This window comes from Delphinapterus leucas, chromosome 5, assembly GCF_059928025.1.
Source record: "Delphinapterus leucas isolate spDelLeu-1000000601 "Yukka" chromosome 5, BTC_Dleu_Yukka2, whole genome shotgun sequence".
Lineage (NCBI taxonomy): Eukaryota > Metazoa > Chordata > Mammalia > Artiodactyla > Monodontidae > Delphinapterus > Delphinapterus leucas.
The window spans coordinates 20,700,408-20,726,373 of record NC_143133.1 but is presented as its reverse complement, the minus strand read 5'-3'; the positions used below and the strand labels follow the sequence as shown (position 1 = coordinate 20,726,373).

At 37.6% G+C, this 25,966-nt stretch overlaps 1 protein-coding gene across 1 annotated transcript in view; it reads right to left on the bottom strand.

Moving 5' to 3' along the window:
* The window catches only part of PRDM5 (PR/SET domain 5), a 225,177-nt gene that overhangs the window by 63,229 nt on the left and 135,982 nt on the right, over positions 1-25,966 (bottom strand).

Sequence of the window (25,966 nt, the reverse complement as noted above, 5' to 3'; positions counted from 1 at the left end):
CTCAGAGACAGGCCTTTTGACAAGTAGTGTGCCGATCCTCTGCTCTCTCACATCCCATTTGATTCTCATTCTCGTTCAATCATGTATTACTTGAGTTATGCCAGCGAACGCCCCCATCAGGTCAGCAATGGGCTCCTAGTGGCTCAATCCAATGGTCACTTTTCATCATGGCCTTCCCTGACCTCTCCCCAGTTGCTTCACAAAATGTCCAGCCACGTTCCTGGGCCTGGAGGCTGCATGGCACAGGGGGCCTTGCCCTGTTCTCTGAACCCTGTGTTGTTGGCAGTAACATCACATGGAAGCAACTGGGGCAGAGCTCCCAGCTCAGCAACTTACCCAGCTGCTCCTTGAGGAGCACCCAGGTCACTCCCTTTGAACTCTGTCTGAAGTGGGCACTGTGAGAGAATGACAACCACCCAAGATAGAAAAAACAAAAACCTAAAAATAACAATGGTAACACTAAGGAGAACAAGACTCTAATGAATTATCCAGACTTGCCAATTTCTTCTGTGAGACAAAATCAACTTTTGCACTAAGTAAATCAACCTGGATTCTTTACCTTATGGTTGTGAACTGGGAAGGTGTGGCTTTTCACACACACGCAAAATAAAGGCTTAGAGTCCAATTTATTTGAAAAACTATGAAAATATTTTATTTTAACCTTAAGTCGATAATATGTGTTTATCTTCATTCCAGATCTCTCTGTTGAACCTCTGTCTTGAGATATCCATACACCCACCCGGTATCTTCATTTGGATATCTCACAAACAACTCAAATTCAGCATTCCTGAGCTTTAGACTCTGATCCTATGTGTCCTGTACATCCTGTCCTGATTAATTATACCACCATCATCCAGCTATCAAAAAAGAAACTTAAACAGCCATTCACGATGCCCTTTTTTTTACTCACTTCTCCCTACATCTAACCTCTGAAGTCATATTAATTTCACTTCTCTGATATTTCTAGAACTTTTTTCCTTGAAGGTGATGGCAAGAATGAAAATAATATTCATAGCATCAGCAGCAGGAGTAGTAGCAGGAACAGTTATTAATTGATTTCTTAATCATTAACCTTCAACCATGCACACACAGAGAAAAAGAACTGGAAGAAAACAGCAAGATGCTAATGCTCATGGGGCTAACTCCTGGATCATCGAAGTCCAGATAATGTTTTATTTTCTTCTTCATAAAGTATGAAAAGCAAAGTAATTTTTTAGATTTTCAAAGTAAGTGTTTTACATTAGTGATAAAGCTAAAATGTTTAATTCCTATTTATCTATTAACAATCTAATCAATCTAGATAATAGATAAAGCATGATAAACAGTAAAGTGGTTGACACGAAAAGTCGTTTCACAAATTTTTAGCAATCATAAATTAATTTAATATTCACAGCTATTCTCTTTGTATCACAGAGCTTTATGTGTGGTATTACTGTCCAAAGACCAATAGAATAGCCAGCACACACAAAAAAAAAAAATCAAAGATTTACAGTCATCAGGTTAGTTATATGTTAATTAAACCTAATGTAGTATATTGAATTATTATTTTCTTTCATGATAGCCAAAATTGATTAAGCAAGGAACGAAATATAGATAATACTAAGGAATTTTAGAGAACGGAGCATAACAAATTCATTCCCCATTTTACCTGGTGTCGTAATACAGAAATTTCCACTACAGACATGAGCTTTTTCTCCTCTTTTAGAATCTGATTGTTCTGAGTTTGAATAATGCTCATCCTCTCCTAGGTGTAACTCTGGGGAAGTCATGCAACCTCACTGAACCTCTGAAAAATGGGACCAAACATTCAGGTTTGTTTAAAGCAGTCTCTATGCCAGTTACCACATGACAAGTAGCACTCCCTTTCACTTACACGAGTGACCCCACGGGGACAATAAAAACATATGGTCACCTATTATGGATTGAATTGTGCCCCCCAAATTCACATGTTGCAGTCCTAACCCCAGTACCTGAGCATATGAATCTATCTGGAAATAAGGCTGTTGGAAATGTTACTAGAGTAGTCTGGGTCCTTAATCTTATATGGCTGGTGTCCTTTTAAGAACATGGCCTTGTAGAGACAGACAAACACAGGGAGAATGCCAGGTGAAGAGTGGAGTTATGCTGCCACAGCAAGGAACTACCAGAAGCCGGAAGAAAAGCCTGGAACAGATCCTTCCCTGGAGACTTCAGAGGGAGCACAGTCCTGCTAACACCTAGCCTCCAGAATGGCGGGACAACAAATTTTTGTTGTTTAAGCCACTCTGTGGTACTTTGTTACAGTCCTAGCACACTCACAATCACCCTGCTCATAATGGAGGCGATTATTATCTTCACTGATGTCTGTCTGTCTGTCTGCTGTCTGCGAGGCCTATGTAGGCTGCTCAGGAGAGAAACTGGTACTCTAGACGGCCAGTGTTTCCACCCCATCCCCACTCCAACCCTGAGATCCAGCGATACCGAGGTGATAGGTTTGGGAAACTTGGGTTAAGTCCCACTCCACTCATTCATTCCACTACCCCAGGATGTAACTCCAGTTTTAAAGGATGTCACTGGGTAAATGGCTTTAATAAACAGAACTTATTTGAAAACTAGAGTATGAGGTTTGCAAATCAGCCTAGGCTACATTAAGCTGCTACCCTCTCTACCCTTTGGCTGGAGCATGTTTAGGGCAAGCCTGCCTCTCTTAGACTCTGAAGACAAAGCTACCTGCTGTCCCACACAATCTAAAGCTGAAGGTTACGTGTATAAGTCAACATGCTGATAAACAGTAAAGTTATTTGTCTAATTTGCATATTAAAGACAAGCTGATATTCTTAGGGTTTTTTTTTCACATTATGCACGTGATATTTTCCCTCATTAGTGCAAGTTATTGTGATGAGTAAGTTTCCAGGAAATATTTTTGTCTACATATAAAATTATCCTGGTATGAACAGGAATTTTCTTGAGTGAACTCTAAGAACACAGATCTTTTTTCTTGCTTGAACACTGCCAGTCCATAGGTTCTGATGTACAATATGGTGCAAATCCAAGTAATGATTACTTTTAAATACCTGGTAGATTTAGATACTGACCGTTTACATTTTGCATAGGCTCATAGCAATGTTCAAATTCTGACCAACATGAAAATTAATCTTAAAACTAGCTAAAAAAATTGAGCTTAAAAACCAATGTAAATGGAAATAATATAAGCAACAGCTGAAACACACAGAGCCTACTAGTAGGCTCTGTTCTACGGTTCAGAATACTTAAGGTATATTAGTAATTTTGTTTCTTGTAACAACATTATGATCTAGGAATTCATATCTCTAGATTACAAATGAGGAAAGCAGGCACAGAAAAGATAAGTGATTTGCTCAAGATGACATAGCTATTAAATAGTGGAATCAGAATTTTAACCCTTAATCTTTAACTCTTATACCATAACATAAATTAATAATATGGCTAGTATTTTATATAAATTAGGTTAGACTTCCTAAAGTTAATGACAAAAACTCTGCTTCTTGCAATTACAGCTGACATTAACCAGATCTTTCTGACTGGTACACCGAGGCATTCTTTTAGTTACCAAAGCTCATCAGGAAAAAGTCAGGGGCAGGTTAGGAATGTATGTTATATCTCAAAGCAGATCCCAAGCGGATGCAAATACTGACATAATATTAAACTATGCCTTGAGAACTACATACAGGTAACCACCTTCAACATTTAGAAGGGAAAAACAGTACTGCCAAATATCCCATACTACCCTATGAGATTTAGCTACCAGTAGTTAGATTCAATAAGCATAGTAACATAAATAACATTGAAGTGTACTTAACAGCAAAATATTTCTCATTTGACTAAGGAAAATAGATGAGCTCTCCACATCTGCTTCTTTCTTTAAATTATGTTCTGACACTGAATATCATTAAAGTCCACTTGTGTTTTCTTCAAAAACATCAAGGAACATACAGAAACATGATGACAACTGTAAAAGGTTGATTTTAAGCTGATTTTACAAGGTGCCACAAAGTAGGTAGTCCATGAAGCTAATTTATTCATTCATTAAATAGATATTTTTTGGGCACATACCATCTTCTAGTTACTGTCCTGGGCTTTGGGAATGCAGTTGCGAATAGATTCACAAAATCACTGCCTCTTCAATTTTACTAGTGTAAATGAGAAAGACAAGTAAACATTAAGAAAAAAACATAAGATAATTCCAGACACTGACATTGTAGGAAGAAAATAAAACAAGGAGATAGGTTTAAGAAAGACCTCTGGTGGGAGTGCACATAGGTTTAAGAAAGACCTCTGGTGGGAGTGCACATAGGTTTAAGAACCTGGTGGGACTGCACAGGAAAAGGACTTAGGAAAAGGTCATTAGGAAAGGCAAAAGAATTGAATGAATGTAGTACCTAGATGCCAATTCAAGCACACTTTTTTGTAACCCTTAATCATTGAATTGGAAGCATTTTAGCTTACTGGACTTGAAATAGGTGCCTCCAAATTCTCACTGCTGGCACACCTGAGACAGAAGAAGCTTAGAAGTATTTGAAATATGCAAGAGGGGCTGTGTGGATATTCAGAAAAGAGCTCCAGAAAATTGCAGATGGCCTTCCAAAGGCAGCTGGTGGTAATGAAAGGGGACATCTGGGTGCCACATGTAAGACTTTACCAGAGTCTAGCCTGGTCCCCAAATAAGTTACCTTGAGTCTTTTACAAAGAAAATGCATTATGACCACAACCATCCACTGGCAAGTATGGGCAAAAACAATAGGAAAAAAATCTGATTCTACTAATACTAATATATGCCATTAGTATTATAATTTATTGACTTTACCATTATTTTGTGCAATATAATTAAACACATCAGAAGAATTCCAGGCCTCACTAAAGGATTAACATACTAATATTAAAACAATACCTTAAAATGTGTGAAGGGAATTCAGGTTAGCATGAATCTTCAGGATAAAAGGAAAGATCTTAAAGCCACTAAACCACTGAATATCCATCTATTGCCATGTAATCACCCCAACGTCCATCTTGAACAAATCCTTTCTAAAGATCTATGTTTACACAACATGAAATTACTAAAGAAAATATTGCAAACTTTGATATACCTATGTTAGATATCTTGATATTCTTAAATTTAGACCATGGATTTAATTTTAGATATGAACTTGATCACTCTATTAGAAGCTCAGAAATCAAATATCATTTCATACCACTAAACACACTGAATGCAAAAAACTTAGTAATATTGACTGTTATCAATTTTTTAAAGTTTTTTTTGATGTGGTCCATTTTTAAAGTCTTTATTGAATCTGTTACAATATTGCTTCTGTTTTATGTTTTGGTTTTTTGGCCATGAGGCATATGGGATCTTAGCTCCCCGACCAGGGATCGAACCCATACCCCCTGCACTGGAAAGCGAAGTCTTAACCACTGGACCGCCAGGGAAGTCCCTTTACCACAATTTTTAAAAAAGCGTATGGCCAATGAGCCCTACACTTTGAGAGATTTTTAAACAAGTGGAAAAGTTTACTACATAATGTATGTTTTAAGACATTTTGATTAAAATAAAAACAGATTATTTCCAGAAAGCATTTTAATAATTTTAACTTTTATTCTGTTAGTATATTTTTAAAAACCTATATAGATTTCAGGGAACTCCCATAAATCTCTGAAAATATGAAAAACTGTACATACAGAGAAAATGCAATTTAAGATGGAATAAGGTCAAACTCTTACTTTCGATGAATCCAAATTAATGTTTAAATAGTTAAATTACATAATGTTTAAGGATTTTGGAGCCATAGTTTTAATTTTTACTTTGATTTTTCTAAAATTAAGTTTTGGACACGGCCACTTTCAAATGAAAAAGCAAACCTCAGAAGTGTATGTTTCATGAAAAATACTCTAAGATGGTTCCATATGGTTGAACTTCAAAATATATATATTATACGGGAATTGCTTAGAACTTTATATTTGATTTTCACAAATATCATGGGACTGGCTTATTCTGCTATTGTGGACTAAGGAAACTGTTACAAAACATCAAAGTCACTCATTCTAAATGAAAATTAAACCAAAAATATAATTGTGTAAGCACTACCCAATCATTTTTTCCAATTCCACCATTCCAGACCCCTCAACCTATGAAGCGTCTAATAAATTAGCAGCGCACCACAGAGAGAAGTGAAATGCTATGCTGGCTAATGGGAGCAGCTCAAGTTCATTCTTGGCAACTCGCTATGAACTGAAATACTTTTCCTCTGCAGCAAAGAGAGTCACGACACCCCACTGACCTCACTGAACCCCACATTGTTAGTCTTGGAATACTATTCATCAAATCCTGTGGCATTTCACTTGCCATCTTCAAAAAAGAAAGACAACAAAATCTGAACTTTACATTTGATATTCTACTTTTAAAAGTTTAAAGAGTTTACTACTGTAAGGAAGTGGACCATAAAATGTAAAAATCAAAAGATGACTGAGGGGACCTTTGCTTTGGCCACCTGAATCAAAACAAATTGAGTCTTTTTTAAAAAGTGCAAGTTTCTATGGAGCTCCAAAACAGTAAAAGATGCATTGTTTTCCTTAAGAGTCTTCAGTTACGGTATCCCACCCTCATCTCTGAAAGATGCCACATCAAGTGAGGTGAGGTTCCCTGGGAAGAAGAAAAATAGGAGAGCCATGTGCCCACTAACTTTCTAGTCTGAAATAATAAAGAGCCAGACCTACTTATGGGTGGAGGGCAAAACAAAAAACAGTTTTACTGATGCAGACAAAACAGGATATGAGATGCAGAATACGAAAGGACAACAGTTAACTAGGAAGAGAAAGTAAAAGGTTTCCTACTCAGGATGCCGTGGCTTGGGCCAACCAGGTATGTAAATGACACCCATTACATGTCATTTTGTCTGAAGGGAGCAAGACACCTTCCTCAGGTCCTTGATACGGGTGCTGATAGAAGCAAAGTGGATTGTTTAATAGGAGAAACCTCAGCACAATCCAGACACTGAGGAAGTTTCAAAGGTTCTGACCAGAAAGAAAAGCTCCTACATGAGTTCTCCACACTGCTATGTGAAGAGACACTTTACAGTAAGGTTGGTAAGTAAAATAAGGTAATCACTGATCTGGTTTTGCTGTTAGGGAGTCAGATTTTGGTGGGAAAATCATTAATCTTTTCACCCAGTAGTTTTCCGTTTTTAGGAATTTCTACCAGAAGTTTTATTTAACCCAGTATTTACGAGCACAGTTTGTGAAGAGTGGTCACGCAGTGATGAAGCAGTTAAACCTTAGGTGCCTGCACACAGAGGGGTTTTCCTGCTCACAGGGCCAGCAAGGAAGAATCAGAGTATAAAATCGGGAGCAGCAAGAAACCCAGAAAACTAGTTTCTTATCCAAAACCTAGAAAAGCTATAAAACCTTCCCCAGGCCTGAGGCGCAATTCAGAACTACAGAAAAACAACACACAGAGAAGCTGTTCTTCGGGGGAAACATGGTAGCCACGGCAGGAGAAAGCACACACCAGAGGCAATCAAATCTCCTTCGGTTTTCCTAAACTAAAAAAAAAAAATGCTGTGTTCCAGATTTAACAGAGGTAGCTATTGATAATATTAGCTAGTAATTTACCAATAAAGCTGCTGAAATACAGTTTCAATAATGAAAATCATTGCACAGGCCACTTCTGTTTTTGAGGATCCCAGCAGATCAAAAAAAGAAATGATAAAAAGAGTTACATAAATGATATATTTTAAATGATCCATCTTATCATGGTCCCTGTGACTGTACTATTAATCACTAGATGATAGTTCATCACGCTATATTCCAAGACAACGTCACTCCCTCACTCTTCCTTATGTGCCCCATATCCCAGCCTATGACTAGCCTTGACATAAGCATTATAATTTTTGTATTGAAAAACTAGGGCCTTTGATATTTTCGAAAAAAGTAAAAAAAAAAAAAAAAAAAGATAATTACATTACCAATGAAAGTCAAAATGAATGTCTCTCCCTCTTAAGTTGTTATATATGCTTGTTACTAGCCCAAAATCAACCAGGGAAGAGATAAATACAGAAAAGAGGAAAAAATGGTTTATTCCACTGATGTGGTTGATCAGAAATTATCTGAAGTATCAAAATCACACTGAGAAAATAAGAGTCATACATAGAGCTCAAGACTCTACCCACGAGTAAGAATTCTTAGGGAAAATCTGAAGCTCTCAATCTCAATCTCTGAAGTATGATGGAGGGGGTAGAGGAAATCTTTTATTTCTATGCAGATTCTATACTCAACTATTCTGTTAACTCTTAGATTACCTGTGGGTAAAAGAATATGTGATTTGACCTAACGTTAGTAATTAACCACTTAGAAAATAAAGATAGCAAAATAAATTCCCTCTCAAAATATAGGGGTTATCTAATTATAAAAATGTGAAAAGACATGTTTAAATTTTCATTTGTGTTTACAATGACTGTTAATTGTTTATTTTTGTTTATGACTAATTGTAATTGTTGCCTTATAGTTACTTAGCTACTGTTTTTATTAACTTTGGACAAATATTCTACAAAGAATGAAAAAATTCCTTTAGAAAAACTATTAGAGAAGGAAGAAAAACAGTGGCTAAAATCCAAGTATCATCAAACCATGATATACCAATTCTTTATTTCTAAGATGATCACAGGTAGTTACCAAAAAACTAAATATTTCCTAAGACAGTGATTTATTACTACATTCAAATAACAGTGTGCAAGCAAGCCTAGAACAGAAGGGCCAACACAGCCGGTATCTATTAACACGGAAAGTTGGTTGGAACTGTAGGCAAGTAATTAACCTTCTGGCCCAGAGCTTTAAAACCCCAAAAGCAGTTCCTAGAATTTCTTTCATAATTTATGAACGACTGATGGAATTCATGTCACAGTCCATGGATTCCCTTGTGGAATTAACCCCAGCTCTCACTGACCCTAAGAAGCTATAAACCAACGGGAGAACATGCTCTACTATTTCAGCTGACCCGCAGAGTGCCATCTCTGTCATTCCAACATAGGAAACTGGATGATAAATTACAGAGCTGCCTGCCAGGCACAGACCTAAACATTCACCTTCACTAACGATGATGGCAACATACAGTCCATGCACCCTCACTCACCCCAGGCCAGCCTGTTTGACAGCAAACCCTCATCAGTGTTCTAGAGATGATCTATATGCTGCTGCTAAAGGTTATAAAGAAGATGATGACGACGACACTGGGACTAGAGGGTCAGACCTTATATTAAGGGAGTATGAATACCTGTGATTAAATACAAGTAGGAATAACAAAAACAAAACACACAGCACAGCTGGCAGCAACAGCTCACATTATAGCACACTTACACCATGCTAGGCACCGTGCAGAGTTCTTTGCCTACACGTTCAGTTGTTCCTTGAAACAAGGCTACGAAGTTGGTGCTTTTATCACACCTGTTTTTCAGGTGAGGAAACTAAGCCTTGAAGAGGTTAAGCAATTTATGATAGCTCATACAAGGAGGAAATCAATAAAATGGAACTTGAAAACCTGTAATCTGACTCTAGGATCTGACTCTGGATATAAACCAGGTATAAAATAATATGGTATCATAGACGGTTGATCCTGTGGTACAGAAGTTTCTCTATACCTAGAGTTAAAGACCTCAGTTAGACCATAAGTAACAAACTACATACCCTCAAGCTTCCAAGTCGAGATTATTATCCTCAACTGGTTGTTTATCAACATGATAATATCATCTAACGTTATGCATTATGGAAGGAATTTACAAAATTCTAGGGTGAGTTCGAGAGTAACAGTAAAGGTTAGGAGGCATGGTAAAGAAGAAGAAACAAAAATACCAGCAATGTGATATACTGGAAAAAGTTTAAGCCTTAGTTTAGTTCTAGAAGGACCACATATAAATTATGTAACCTTAGCAAATCATTGTATTTTTCTGGGCATTAGTTCAATTAAAAGGCTTGAAGTAGAAAACTTCTGAAGTTCCTTTCTTTTCTAAAAGTGAAGACTATTATATTTTAATAATCTATACAAGCAGATGTCTTGTGTACACTTGCCATGCATGTCCTTATTCTAATCACCTAATTATGAAGAATGAGTGGACTTTAGAAGGTAGATACAAGGTTTGTGACAAATAATATTTTCAATGTTAATGGAAAACCAGAGTTTTGCCATACTTCACCCTTAGCACTACGATATGGCAACAATGGGAATAGAAGACAGAGAGGCAGTAGACAAAGAAGAAAGAGGGTGAACCAAGGATACAACTGGTTGGTTATTTAAAGTAGTAAAGGAAAAAAATCAATCGAAATATGAAAGAATTGGAGAGATTTTAAAAATGTAGTTTTTAAACACTATTAACAAAAAAAGACAACAGAGACATAAATAGGAAGATCCCTCCCAGCACTAAAAAACGGGTAGTAATCCAACAGCTAAGTGATCACGCCTTACAGAATGACCACAGCCATGAGCCAATAAAATAAAGCCTGCTGTAAGAAAGTTAACACGAAGAAAAGAAAAAAGTGCATTTAACACTACACAAAGCAATAGGACATGATGAGAGATACCAAATGGCAAACTGGAAGAAAGAAACATAAACTGAAATCATATTTCTTCTTCATAAAGCTTAGTGTTATTTGATGTCACAAAAAAGAAAACTGACTTCCCCAGATACTGATGTACAGTTTGAATACCATAAAAACAAAGTGAAACTGACTCCTTCAACATAATGGGAAAATGATGAAAAGACTATTTATTACCTCTATAAAAATCTCATCACATTGCAGTGTATTCAAATGTACATCCACCTCATTGAAAGGCTCAACTATCAATTAATAATCATTTCTCAGAAATAAAAGAAGTAATCTGTCCAACCATATGACATTCTGGGAAACAAAAAATTATGCAGAAAGTAAAAAGATCAGTGGTTGCCAGGGGTTGAGAATTGTGAGATGAACACACAAAGCGAAGTGGATTTTTAAAGCAGTGAAAATACTCTGGATGATATAATAACGGTGGATACATGTCATTACACATTTGTCCAAACCCACAGAATGTGCAACACCAACACTGAACCATAAGGTAAACTATGGACTTTGGGTGATTATAATGTGTCAATGTAGGTTCATCAATTATAGCAAACATACCAGTCTGGTTAGGAATATTGATAGTAGGGGAAATTACACATGCATAGGGGGAGGAAGCAGATGGGGAAAACTCTGTACCTTCCTCTCAATATTGCCGTGAACCTAAAACTTCCCTAAAAACAAAGTCAATTAAAAAAAAAAAAAAAGAATCTGGTGAAACTAAACTTAATCATCATTTTCTGTGTATTACTGCCCACTATTAAAATGAGTCAGAAGTAAATGACCACGTAAATGCTGCTTAAAAAAAAAAAAATCAAAACACCAAAACACCTTTCATTTGTCTCTAAAGCATAAAATTTTCATACTACAGAAATAATATAATACTTTCAGAATTTCGCTCATCTTTTATACTGGAAAAGTTATAAAATTTTTGTGGTACTAATAACAACTGTGTAGCAGCTACGTAACCGTGTAGCAAAAAAAAAAAAAAAAAAGAAGAGAACACAAAAATAAAACAGAATTTGAAGTAAAAAGATTTGGATCTTATTACTTTGGATAGGTCATTTGCTTCTCTGAATCTCAGCTTCTTCACCTAGAAAATGGGAGCGATATTGGAAACCCATCACACTGACTATGAAAGGATTAACTTAGAAAATATTTGAGAAAGGTTCCCTCCTTCGATTAACTTGATTAAAAACCTGAGCCAGATCTGCCCTGCCCTTCAGCTTAGAATCTAGTGAAGGAACAGATAAAATAAGTATAATATCATAACTGAGAAGAGACATTCATATATACCAAACAATGGGAACCCTCAAAATCTCTAGTAGATGAGAGGCTACATAGTGCAAGAGACTATAATATACCACACAATTGTTTGTAATCATTCTAGTTCCTATAGAATTGATACATCAAACAAAATGCATGGGCAATTTGTCAGGGCTAGTATTCCTCTCTGTTTTTTCTAATGACAATTTAAAAAACTAGGCAATTCCAAGCTAAAAGGAGTCACAAAGAATGGAAAGAAAAGCAAAAGCTTACTACATTGTGAGTAGGCCCAGCTGATAGACTGAGGAGTTTAGCAATTTTATTCTTTGATGCTAACATTTCTCGAAGTGAATTCCACAAACTCTTGTGGGTATTATATGAAAAAATGGTTCTATTGTCAATTAAATTTGGATTCAGATCTGGGACTTCTCACTATGAAGCCAGTATCCTTCCCACTATCCTACAGGTACTGCAATCTACTTGTAGATACTTTTACTTATTCAAGAAACATTCATTCAGTTCTTTCTCTATGCCAGGTAGTGCTCTGAATAGGATCAGATATGGGCACAGCTCTAAGGAAGCAAGAATCTACAAACTACTGAAGAAGTGCCAGCATCTGAAGGGTGCTGTGTGGAGAGAAGTACACCATAGAGCATGCCAACCTAGTAAGAGGGGAGTGAAGCGATGGGCAGGTAACACATCAGGGAGAAAGTAACATTTAATTGGAGACTGGAGGGGAGTGAAAGAAGCCCAGTAAAGGAGCCTGGGATGTCAAGTGCAAGGGATGTTCATTTGCACAAGGTAAGGGGAAACCACTGAAAAGTTTTAAGTAGGAAAATAGCTTGACTGGGTGAGCCTCATCAATTCTTTACACCTTCTTTTATAAAATAATACATATGCTTTCCAAAGTATTTCAAAGAAAACTTCTGAATAATCCATGAGAATTGCAAATTTCATGGAATTCCTTTTTCAAGATGGCTAAGCATGAAGTAACGATACTCTGCTTCTTCAAAAGAATCTGAGTTCTCTCTGAACAGTATAACTGTAAGCAAAAACCAAAACAACAAAAGTCTGTTTTGTTTAAAGAATATAGTCTTCCCTGCTGAAAGAACTAGGCTCTGAGGGAGATGTACACAAGACGTGAGCTATGAAGCTGGATGTTCAGGAGACAGATCTCAGCTGCACTTGGTTGGCATCTGTGTCCATTCCATTGTTCTTATTGAAATAATACACTCCCACTTTTAATTATGAAAATTTTCAAACATGAAGAAAAATAGTGCAATGAACACTATATACCCTCACTTGGGTTTAATATTACCATACTTGCTTTCTTATTCGCATTTCTCTCTCTTCAACATATATTTTTCTACGTACTTCTTCTTGCTGGCCCATTTGACAGTAAGATGCAAAGGCATGTCACACCTAAGTAATTTAGCAGGAAGGTTCTGACAGTAACAGTTACACTGCATAATCATAATATAAGATTAATATACTTTAAATATTTTTATTGTACAAGAAAATTATTATAGAAAAATTAGAAAACAGAAAATCATGAAGAAAATTCAAACTATCCATATTCACAATACACAGAAATAACCAGTTACTAATTTAGTATTTAACCTTTAAGACCTTAATATAACAATGTTTTATCCTTTCAAAAATATACTATTTTATTTTGAAACGTATCATTCTCATTTCTTTTCATGTTTATATTTATACAATCATTTTTATTGTCTATACAATATCCCAATTTATAGATATACCATAATTTATATAACCAATCTCCTGAATGTTGTATATGCAGGCTCAATCTCTAATTTTTTGCTATTTATTAACAGTTCTTCAAGAAACAGGACAATATTTTTTAAACAAACCTTACTGCCTTTTTGGACTTAGGAATCAAGCATACTTAGGGTTTATGTCTAATAAAGAAGGTGGTAATAATTTTAAAAGCCAAGGACAAGTTTTCATGTCATATGGTCAATTAATTTGTGAAAGGTTATTCTGGAGGTCATTAGGGTTTAATTTCAATAAAGAAAGTGAGGCATACAATAGTTCAGATTTTAAAATACCACCAAAAATAATTTTTCCAACTGAGTTCCCCTTTATTAAATACTTATTAAAATGAAAGGCTTAGTTATTCAGGAACATACCCCTCTACAGTGCATTTTTCCAAACGTAATATGCTAAGAAAATTCCATGATTATGCCAGACATCATGATGTTAACTTAGTTCCTTATCAACAGTTAATCCAGATGTTTATAAATTAAGTTATTAAAGTTCCAGCATATTCAACAATTTAAGATCTTGATAAAGTTGAAAGAAAGAAAAGGAAAGATATTGAACATAAATTTCTCAGTATGATGTCCTGTAAGAAAGAAAAACCAAAGAAAAGGAGGAAGAGATAATATAAGAAACTACATCATTCAATAAAGCCTTGCCACCCAATGTTAATGAATACAATTCAATGATTCATTTAATTTTGGAAAAGTAGTCTTCAGTGGGAATATTACAGAAGACTTTCAGAGATTATACTTATGACAATTAACTGACCATCTATTAATACTATGAACCAGCAGCACTAAGTATTTTACAGACACGATTCAATTTATTCTCCACAAAGGACTTATGAGGTAAAGTGGATTCAGAGAGGTTAAGTAGTTTGCTCAAAACTGCACAGCTAGTAAGTGGCAGAGGTCAGGATTCGAATTCAAATTAGTTGTTTCTGAAGTGCTGCCCTTTCCATTACCCGAAGCAGACTCCCATGGCAGAGGAAGGTAGAGGAGGAGACACATTGGGACCCGCTTCTACTAAGCAGGACAACTCTCTAGGTGGGGAAAGTTGTGCAATCTCACTATCACTCAGATTCCTCCAAACCCCAACTAAAGGATTTCACATAGCAGGAAGTAGCTTACTGGTAGGATAACCTTTTAGAAAGGTTCTATCTGCAGGCAAATTTGAGAGGTAAGGTCTGCAGTATACCTATAAATATGCCCAAAGTTGGAAAGCTTTAAATGGTTTTCTGTTTACAATCATAAACATAACATATCAACCCAACAGCAAACGGTACCTATAAAAGTGCACCGTTGGCACACCTCCTACTCATCACCAGCCCTTTTAAAATCCAGATTCCAGCAAAGGCAATGACAATGGACATTAACATGTTTCAGTAGCAGTAGCAGTAGCAGCAGCAGCAGCTTAAGAATTTATCTCAAAAGACAGAGTGACAGTTAGAACCAAACCAGTCTGAGCAATCAAATGAGAGGAATGGTGTCAGTTAAATAGGATGGCCTCTGTCAGCTGGATCCTTACCTGCACAGGCAACACATTCTTCTCTGCAACTTCTACCTCACCTGACCCCAAAACACACACACACACACACACACACACACACACACACTCCTATTTTCCTAGGCATTTATCATTGGCTAGGTGGTCCTTCTAGAGCATTATTTCCCCAAATATGGTCTGTGCACTCCTGGGGATCCCCAAGATTCTTTCTCGAGGTCTTCATGGTCAAAACTACTTTCACAATAATATTATTATGCTATTTTCCTTTTTCACCGTGTTGATTTTGCACTAATGGTACACAAGTAACAGTGGGTAAAACTGCTGGGCCTTGGTGCAGATCAAGACAGTGGCATCTGATGGTACTAGTCATCACTGCATCTTCACAGACACACACTCATAACAGAAATACATGCTGGTTTCATAAACAGAATGTCCTTGATGAAGTAAAAATTATTAATTTTATTAAACCCTAACTCTTGAGTAAGATATTTTAATATTCTTAGTTATAAAATGGGAAATAAGTACTTGTAATGCATATTGATATATTAAAGTTGTCTCAAGGAAAAGCACTTGTGTGATTGAGTCATGAGCTCACCTAACAGCTTTTTCTCATGGAACACCATTTTTACCTGAAACAAAATGATTGACATATAAAATATGGTTATTCAGATTTGGTATCTGGTAAACATTTGTTTTTTGAAAATAAAAGAAGCCTGTCGTTTCAAAAGAAAGAAGGAATGAAGGAAGGGAGGGAGGGAGGGAAGTGTTTCTTACCAAACATAAGAATTAGAGCAGTCAAAGCAAAATTTAGAATTTTGGAAAATCTGTACATGCTACCATGTGCTTGAAGGCTTCCGAATACTTAAGACTTGCCTAATGAGATCGGTGATGACACTAACACATGTGGAGGATCCACGTAACTCAGTGAGCCAATATTTTCCAAGTGATCTGTGCATCATGTTACAGAATCACGCATGGGTAAAAGATCATTCAAAGTGCAAGACACACCAATGGATTTTAATGCGACAGAATAAGAGAAGTTCACGGAGATGATTTTAAGTTCCACAACACAAGCCTTAAAAAAAAAAAGACCACTTTTTGAGTTTTACTGTAGTAACAAATAATATCCAGAATTATTTACAAAGGCTGGTTAAGAACTCTCCTCTTCTAACTGCATACCTATGTGAGGCCAGATTTTCTTCAAATTCAGCAATCAAAAGAACATGTTGCAGCAGGATGAATGAAGAAACAGACATGAGGACTTGTCTCCTCTTGAACCAGACACTAAAGAGAGTTTCAGAAATGTAAAACAATGTCTCCCGTCTCACAATATTATTTCTGATTAGAAAAATGTAGCTACTTTCTATAAAAATATGTTGTTTATGTTAACATGTAATGGGTTTCTTATTGTTATTTTTAACAAATTAATAAATATTGTTAAATGTTCTCAGCTTTAATTTCTAATATAGTAAATAGCTACAGACACAACCCACACAAACGAAAGCTTCCCAGGGTCCTCAATTATTTTTGAGATGATATGGAGTGTTGAGGCCAAAACGTGAGCATCTCAATTATTTTTGAGATGATATGGAGTGTTGAGGCCAAAACGTGAGCACCAATGATCCAGAGGGCCCTGTTCCTCAGAGGCTGCATTAGCTGTCTGTCCTGACGCTTCCCACCCCACCTTCACTCAGGGTCCTCGCCACTTCACTGCGTGCTCCTTAACAGTAAAAGTTTCCTACAGAATAGGCTGTGACCCCATACCTGCGTTACCCTATAGCACAAACACAAATCACTAAACCTAGTGTGGGAAAGGGCTGAATTAAATCACGTGATTTAGAGATGGGCGCGAGCCGCGGCTAAAAGCGTGGACCCCAGAGACGGGCGCGAGCCACGGCTAAAAGCACGGACCCCAGGGACGCGCGGGAGACGCTAAGGCTGCTGCTGCCGCCACCAAGGGGCCTATGTGCGAGCACAGGTCACTCTCCACACCCCTCTTCCGCGGAGCCTGTGCAGCCCGCCACTGCCAGGTTCCCGGGATCCAGGGACAACTTCCCCGGGTAGAACGCACGGCGGGCCTCAGGCTGGTGCAACGTCACGCCGACCTCTGTCGCCGTAGGCCCGCCCCGCACTCCATGCCCCTCCCTACCCCCCGGCCTGAGCGCGCCAGGGCCCCCGAATCAGCGGCTCCTTTAACCTCGTCCTGTCTGAGCAAAAAACAGACGCCCTCCAGCGACCTACACGCAGAGGCGGGGCCAAATCCAAAGCTGAGCCCCTGGAGCTGCGCGAACAGAGAAAGGGAAATCTCTCCCAGCAGCCTCAGAAACACCGGATTAAAGCTCCACAATCAACTTGATGTGCCCTGCAACTGTGGAATACATGAATAGACAACGAATCATCCCAAATTGAGGAGGTGGACTTCGAGAGCAAGATCTATGATTCTTTCCCGTTTTCCTCTTTTTGTGAATGTGTATGTGTATGCTTCTGTGTGAGATCTTGTCTGTATAGCTTTGCTTCCACCATTTGTCCTAGGGTTCTATCCGTCCATGGTTTTTTTTAAAATTTTTTTCTTAATAATTAATTTTAATAATTTTATTATACTTTACCTTCTTTCTTTCTTTCTTTCCCTTTCCTTTCTTCCTTCCTTCCTTCCTTCCTTCCTTCCTTCCTTCCTATCCTCCCTCCCTCCCTCCCTCCCTCCTTTACACAACGAATCATCCCAAATTGAGGAGGTGGTCTCTGAGAGCAAGATTTATGATTTTTTCCCCTTTACCTCTTTTTGTGAGGGTGTATGTGTATGCTTCTGTGTAAGATTTTGTCTGTATAGCTTTGCTTCCAACATTTGTCCTAAGGTTCTATCCGTCCCTTTTTTTTTCCTAATTATTTTTTAATTCAATGACTTTATTATATTTTATTTTACTGTATCTTCTTTCTTTCTGTCTTTTTTCCTTCCTTCCCTCCTTCCTTACTTCCTCCCTCCCTCCCTCCTTTCTTTCCTTCTTGCCTTCTTTCCTTCTTTCTTCCTTCCTTCCTTCCTTCCTTCCATCCTTTCTTTCTTTGTTTCTTTCTTTCTTTCTTCATACTTCTACTAATTCTCTCTACTTTTTCTCCCTTTTATTCTGAGCCGTGTGGATGAAAGGCTCTTGGTGCTCCAGCCAGGAGTCAGGGCTCTGCCTCTGAGGTGGGAGAGCCAACTTCAGGACACTGGTCAACAAGAGACCTCCCAGCTCCACATAATATCAAATGGCGAAAATCTTCCAGAGACCTCCATCTTAACACCAGCACCCAGCTTCACTCAATGACCAGCAAGCTACAGTGCTGGACAACCTTTGCCAAACAACTAGCAAAACAGGAACACAACCCCACCCATTAGCAGAGAGGCTGCCTAAAATCATAATAAGGCCACAGACACCCCAAAACACACCACCAGACGTGAACCTGCCCACTAGAGAGACAAGATCCAGCCTCATCCACCACAACACAGGCACTAGTCCCCTCCACCAGGAAGCCTACACAACCCACTGAACCAACCTTAGCCACTGGAGACAGGCATCAAAAACAGCGGGAACTACGAACCTGCAGCCTGCAAAAAGGAGACCCCAAACACAGTAAGATAAGCAAAATGAGAAGACAGAAAAACACACAGCAGATGAAGGAGCAAGATAAAAACCCACCAGACCTAACAAATGAAGAGGAAATAGGCAGTCTACCTGAAAAAGAATTCAGAATAATGATAGTAAGGATCATCCGAAATCTTGGAAATAGAATGGACAAAATGCAAGAAACAGTTAACAAGGACCTAGAAGAAATAAAGATGAAACAAGCAATGATGAACAACACAATAAATGAAATTAAAAGTACTCTAGATGGGATCAATAGCAGAATAACTGAGGCAGAAGAACGGATACGTGACCTGGAAGATAAAATAGTGGAAATAACTACTGCAGAACAGAATAAAGAATGAAAAGAACTGAGGACAGTCTCAGAGACCTCTGGGACAACATTAAACGCACCACCATTTGAATTATAGGGGTTCCAGAAGAAGAAGAGAAAAAGAAAGGGACTGAGAAAATATTTGAAGAGATTATAGTTGAAAACTTCCCTAATATGGGAAAGGAAATAGTTAATCAAGTCCAGGAAGCACAGAGAGTCCCACACAGGATAAATCCAAGGAGAAATATGCCAAGACACATATTAATCAAACTGTCAAAAATTAAATACAAAGAAAGCAGCAAGGGAAAAACAACAAATAACACACAAGGGAATCCCCATAAGGTTAACAGCTGATCTCTCAGCAGAAACTCTGCAAGCCAGAAGGGAGTGGCAGGACATACTGAAATTGATGAAGGAGAAAAACCTGCAACCAAGACTACTCTACCCAGCAAGGATCTCATTCAGATTTGATGGAGAAATTAAAACCTTTACAGACAAGCAAAAGCTGAGAGAGTTCAGCACCACCACACCAGCTTTACAACAAATGCTAAAGGAACTTCTCTAGACAAGGAACACAAGAGAAGGAAAAGACCTATAATAACGAACCCAAAACAATTTAGAAAATGGGAATAGGAACATACATATCGATAATTACCTTAAATGTAAATGGACTAAATGCTCCCACCAAAAGACACAGACTGGTTGAATGGATACAAAAACAAGACCCTTATATATGCTGTCTACAAGAGACCCACTTCAGACCTAGAGACACATACAGACTGAAAGTAAGGGGATGGAAAAAGATATTCCATGCTAATGGAAACCAAAAGAAAGCTTTAGTAGCAATTCTCATATCAGACAAAATAGACTTTAAAATAAAGACTATTAGAAGAGACAAAGAAGGACACTACATAATGATCAAGGGATCGATCCAAGAAGAAGATATAACAATTGTAAACATTTATGCACCCAACAGAGGAGCACCTCAATACATAAGGCAAATACTAACAGCCATAAAAGGGGAAATCGACAGTAACACATTCATAGTAGGGGACTTTAACACCCCACTTTCACCCATGGACAGATCATCCAAAATGAAAATAAATAAGGAAACACAAGCTTTAAATGATACATTAAACAAAATGGACTTAATTGATATTTATAGGACACTCCATCCAAAAACAACAGAATACACATTTTTCTCAAGTGGTCATGGAACATTCTCCAGGATAGATCATATCTTGGGTCACAAATCAAGCCTTGGTAAATTTAAGAAAATTGAAATTGTATCAAGTATCTTTTCCGACCACAACGCCATGAGACTAGATATCAATTACAGGAAAAGATCTGTAAAAAATACAAACACATGGAGGCTAAACAATACACTACTTAATAATGAAGTGATCACTGAAGAAACCAAAGAGGAAATAAAAAAATACCTAGAAACAAATGACAATGGAGACACGACGACCCAAAGCCTATGGGATGCAGCAAAACCAGTTCTAAGGGGGAAGTTTATAGCAATACAAGCAGGAAACATCTCGAATAAACAACCTAACCTTGCACCTCAAGCAATTAGAGAAAGAACAAAAAAACCCCAAAGGTAGCAGAAGGGAAGAAATCATAAAAATCAGATCAGAAATAAATGAAAAAGAAAGGAAGGAAATAATAGCAAAGATCAATAAAACTAAAAGCTGGTTCTTTGAGAAGATAAACAAAATAGATAAACCACTAGCCAGACTCATCAAGAAAAAAAAGGGAGAAGATTCAAATCAATAGAATTAGAAATAAAAAAGGAGAAGTAACAACTGACACTGCAGAAATACAAAGGATCATGAGAGATTACTACAAGCAACTCTATGCCAATAAAATGGACAATCTGGAAGAAATGGACACATTCTTAGAAATACACAAACTGCCAAGACTGAATCAGGAAGAAATAGAAAATATGAACAGACCAATCACAAGCACTGAAATTGAAACTCTGATTAAAAATCTTCCAACAAACAAAAGCCCAGGACCAGATGGCTTCACAGGCGAATTCTATCAAACATTTAGAGAAGAGCTAACACCTATCCTTCTCAAACTCTTCCAAAATATAGCAGAGGGAGGAACACTCCCAAATTCCTTCTACGAGGCCACCATCACCTTGATACCAAAACCACACAAGGATGTCACAAAGAAAGAAAACTACAGGCCAATATCACTGATGAACGTAGATGCAAAAATCCTCAACAAAATACTAGCAAACAGAATCCAACAGCACATTAAAAGGATCATACACCATGATCAAGTGGGGTTTACTCCAGGAATGCAAGGATTCTTCAATATATGCAAATCTATCAATGTGATAAACCATATTAACAAATTGAAGGAGAAAAACCATATGATCATCTCAACAGATGCACAGAAAGCTTGTGACAAAATTCAACACCCATTTATGATAAAAACCCTGCAGAAAGTAGGCATAGAGGGAACTTTCCTCAACATAATAAAGGCCATATATGACAAGCCCACAGCCAACATCATCCTCAATGGTGAAAAACTGAAAGCATTTCCACTAAGATCAGGAACAAGACAAGGTTGCCCACTCTCACCACTCTTATTCAACATAGTTTTGGAAGTTTTAGCCACAGCAATCAGAGAAGAAAAGGAAATAAAAGGAATCCAAATCGGAAAAGAAGAAGTAAAGCTGTCACTGTTTGCAGATGACATGATACTATACGTAGAGAATCCTAAAGATGCTACCAGAAAACTACTAGAGCTAATCAATGAATTTGGTAAAGTAGAAGGATACAAAATTAATGCACAGAAATCTCTGGCATTCCTATATACGAATGATGAAAAATCTGAAAGTGAAATCAAGAAAACACTCCCATTTACCATTGCAACAAAAAGAATAAAATATCTAGGAATAAACCTACCTAAGGAGGCAAAAGACCTGTATGCAGAAAATTATAAGACACTGATGAAAGACATTAAAGATGATACAAATAGATGGAGAGATATACCATGTTGTTGGATTGGAAGAATCAACATTGTGAAAATGACTATACTACCCAAAGTAATCTATAGATTCAATGCAATCCCTATCAAACTACCACTGGTATTTTTCACAGAACTAGAACAAAAAAATTCACAATTTGTATGGAAACACAAAAGACCCCGAATAGCCAAAGCAATCTTGAGAAAGAAAAACGGAGCTGGAGAAATCAGGCTCCCTGACTTCAGACTATACTACAAAGCTACAGTAATCGAGACAGTATGGTACTGGCACAAAAACAGAAAGATAGATCAATGGAACAGGATAGAAAGCCCAGAGATAAACCCACGCACATATGGACACCTTATCTTTGATAAAGGTGGCAGGAATGTACAGTGGAGAAAGGACAGCCTCTTCAATAAGTGGTGCTGGGAAAACTGGACAGATACATGTAAAAGTATGAGATTAGATCACTCCCTAACACCATACACAAAAATAAGCTCAAAATGGATTAAAGACCTAAATGTAAGGCCAGAATCTATCAAACTCTTAGAGGAGAACATAGGCAGAACACTCTATGACATAAATCACAGCAAGATCCTTTTTGACCCACCTCCTAGAGAAATGGAAATAAAAACAAAAATAAACAAATGGGACCTAATGAAACGTCAAAGCTTTTGCACAGCAAAGGAAACCATAAACAAGACCAAAAGACAACCCTCAGAATGGGAGAAAATATTTGCAAATGAAGCAACTGACAAAGGATTAATCTCCAAAATTTACAAGCAGCTCATGCAACTCAATAACAAAAAAACAAACAACCCAATCCAAAAATGGGCAGAAGGCCTAAATAGACATTTCTCCAAAGAAGACATACAGACTGCCAACCAACACATGAAAGAATGCTCAACATCATTAATCATTAGAGAAATGCAAATCAAAACTACAATGAGATATCATCTCACACCAGTCAGAATGGCCATCATCAAAAAATCTAGAAACAATAAATGCTGGAGAGGGTGTGGAGAAAAGGGAACCCTCTTGCACTGCTGGTGGGAATGTGAATTGGTACAGCCACTATGGAGAACAGTATGGAGGTTCCTTAGAAAACTAAAAATAGAACTACCATATGACCCAGTAATCCCACTACTGGGCATATACCCTGAGAAAACCAAAATTCAAAAAGAGTCATGTACCAAAATATTCACTGCAGCTCTATTCACAATAGCCCAGAGGTGGAAACAACCTAAGTGCCCACCATCGGATGAATGGATAAAGAAGATGTGGCACATATATACAATGGAATATTACTCAGCCATAAAAAGAAACGAAATTGAGCCATTTGTAATGAGGTGGATAGACCTAGAGTCTGTCATACAGAGTGAAGTAAGTCAGAAAGAAAAAGACAAATACCATATGCTAACACATATATATGGAATTTAAGGAAAAATAAATGTCATGAAGAACCTAGGGGTAAGACAGGAATAAAGACACAGACCTACTGGAGAACGGACTTGAGGATATGGGGAGGGGGAAGGGTGAGCTGTGACAGGGCGAGAGAGAGTCATGGACATATATACACTAACAAACGTAAGGTAGATAGCTAGTGGGAAGCAGCCGCATGGCACAGGGATATCGGCTCGGTGCTTTGTGACCACCTGGAGGGGTGGGATAGGGAGGGTGGGAGGGAGGGAGACGCAAGAGGGAAGAGATATGGGAACATATGTATAACTGATTCACTTAGTTATAAAGCAGAAACTAACACACCATTGTAAAGCAATTATACCCCAATAAAGATGTTTAAAAAAAAAAAAAGAAAGAAAAATGGAACCAGACTGAAGACATGTTACATTAAAATATTATAAAGCACACCAAAAAAAAATCAAGTGATTTCATAAGAAACAATAATAAAGAGAGAAAAAGTGAATTTATAGAACTCAAAATGCGAGCTTTATCATCATAGAAGCAAAATAACTACATAAACCCATTTGGTCACTGAGCCAGGTTCCAGCTTGGAAGGGAAAATGGATGCACGTGATTTGGAGAACAGGACAAAGCGAATAAAAGAGAAGCAGGGCTTCCCTGGTGGCGCAGTGGTTGAGAGTCCACCTGCCGATGCAGGGGATACGGGTTTGTGCCCCGGTCCGGGAAGATCCCACATGCCACGGAGCAGCTAGGCCCGTGAGCCATGGCCGCTGGGCCTGCGCGTCCGGAGCCTGTGCTCCACAACGGGTGAGGCCACAACAGTGAGAGGCCCGCGTACCGCAAAAACAAAACAAAACAAAAGAAAAAAAAAAAGAGAGGCAAAAGCAGCATTAGTCCATGCAGGAAAAGAAATCCACGCCAGGACTGTTATGGAAGCCCAGACACCAGCAACCCGCCAGGTCTCCGCAGTCACCTCTGTTGCTTGACACCGACCACTTCAAATACAGCCCCAGCCATGCTGCCAGGCAACTGTCACCAAAAACATAGGCTTCACATCAAAATAACTCAAAGAAGAATTGTAAAATGTGAAAATGAAATGAGTCTGATTTTAAACAGAAAAATCCAGTTATAAGTAAATAATTGTAAATAAATAATTATACAACTATTTGTGTGGACATACATAAACACACAGGCCACCTTTATATTTTTACTTTACTTATTTAAATGTATATGCTGGCTGACTGTGCCTTAGCACTGTTGTCTGAATTTAGGTGGCCAGTTTTCTTGACCAGAAACCAATAAACCAGAACCTGTACAACATTTAAATAACCTAATCGTATAAAAAAGATTTGAATTTTTAAAAATATTCTTTAGATTACAGATACTATAGAACATAACATGACAACAAAAAAACTACAAATGTTTATTAATATTTTTATCACAGAGAATTCTTGGAGCTCAAAAAAATCTTCTTATTATTGCAACTTTGTAGCGGATAATAATTAAAATTTTAGAAGACATTACTAGTTTAAGTTTATTCTTCTCCACTGCCCGTCCTCTACAAGTAAAATAAAATGTAGGCACATGGAATTCTCAAGGATGGAATTATTTTGAATAATCAAGTGTCCTATGATTGGATTCATCTTTTCTATGCCGAAATACATGTTTTAATGCATTCTGAACAATAATCACTGCCTTTTAAAAGCACACTATATCAACCATAATTCAATTACATGATAATGTCTCAGGGCATTACTCTAAACTTATTACTATGATACACAGAAATAATACACTTTCCCCATCTCCTAGTTGCCCTCCTTCCACATACAAATTATACACACAAGCACACACATACAGACATAAAATCTGCGGAGCAAATTATAAGTTACATTTTCAGGGTGGCACAAAGACGTCTTCTAAGAACTACAGATCCAGAATGGAAGGCTGCTGATTTCACTCTCGCCCTTAACCATGTCTGCCACAATTCCGCATGGCCCCCAAAACACAGAAGAGAGTGGTGCCCACTGACATCAAAGACTACACTGTTAGGTTCCGGGGCTGGCCTGGGACTTCAGAGCTCTCTCTCCTCTCTCTTCATCATTTACTTGCCTCTTCTGTACAGTCAGGACATGGTGCTAAGAGTCTCTGGCACTATTTTAAGTCCACCTGTCCTCAGCATGATTCTCTGCTGCCCTTTTCTTTTTGCTTCTCTCTACTTTTCTTTTTGTTGTGTTGTTTCTGCTACACATATTGGACTGTGTCCTGAAAGCCTCACTTTCTGTAGATACTTCTAGTCAAGAAGATTTCCTTTCCTTCTTTAGGGCGCCCATTATTCCACAGCCATCATGTATAATGCTTGATCTGTTCTTGGTTATATGTTTCATTTGAAAGTATTTAAGAGGCTATTCTAAGATGACAACTACTAAGTTGACCTACGCTTTTCAGCTTTAGCCAGAAAATTTCCAAAATAAG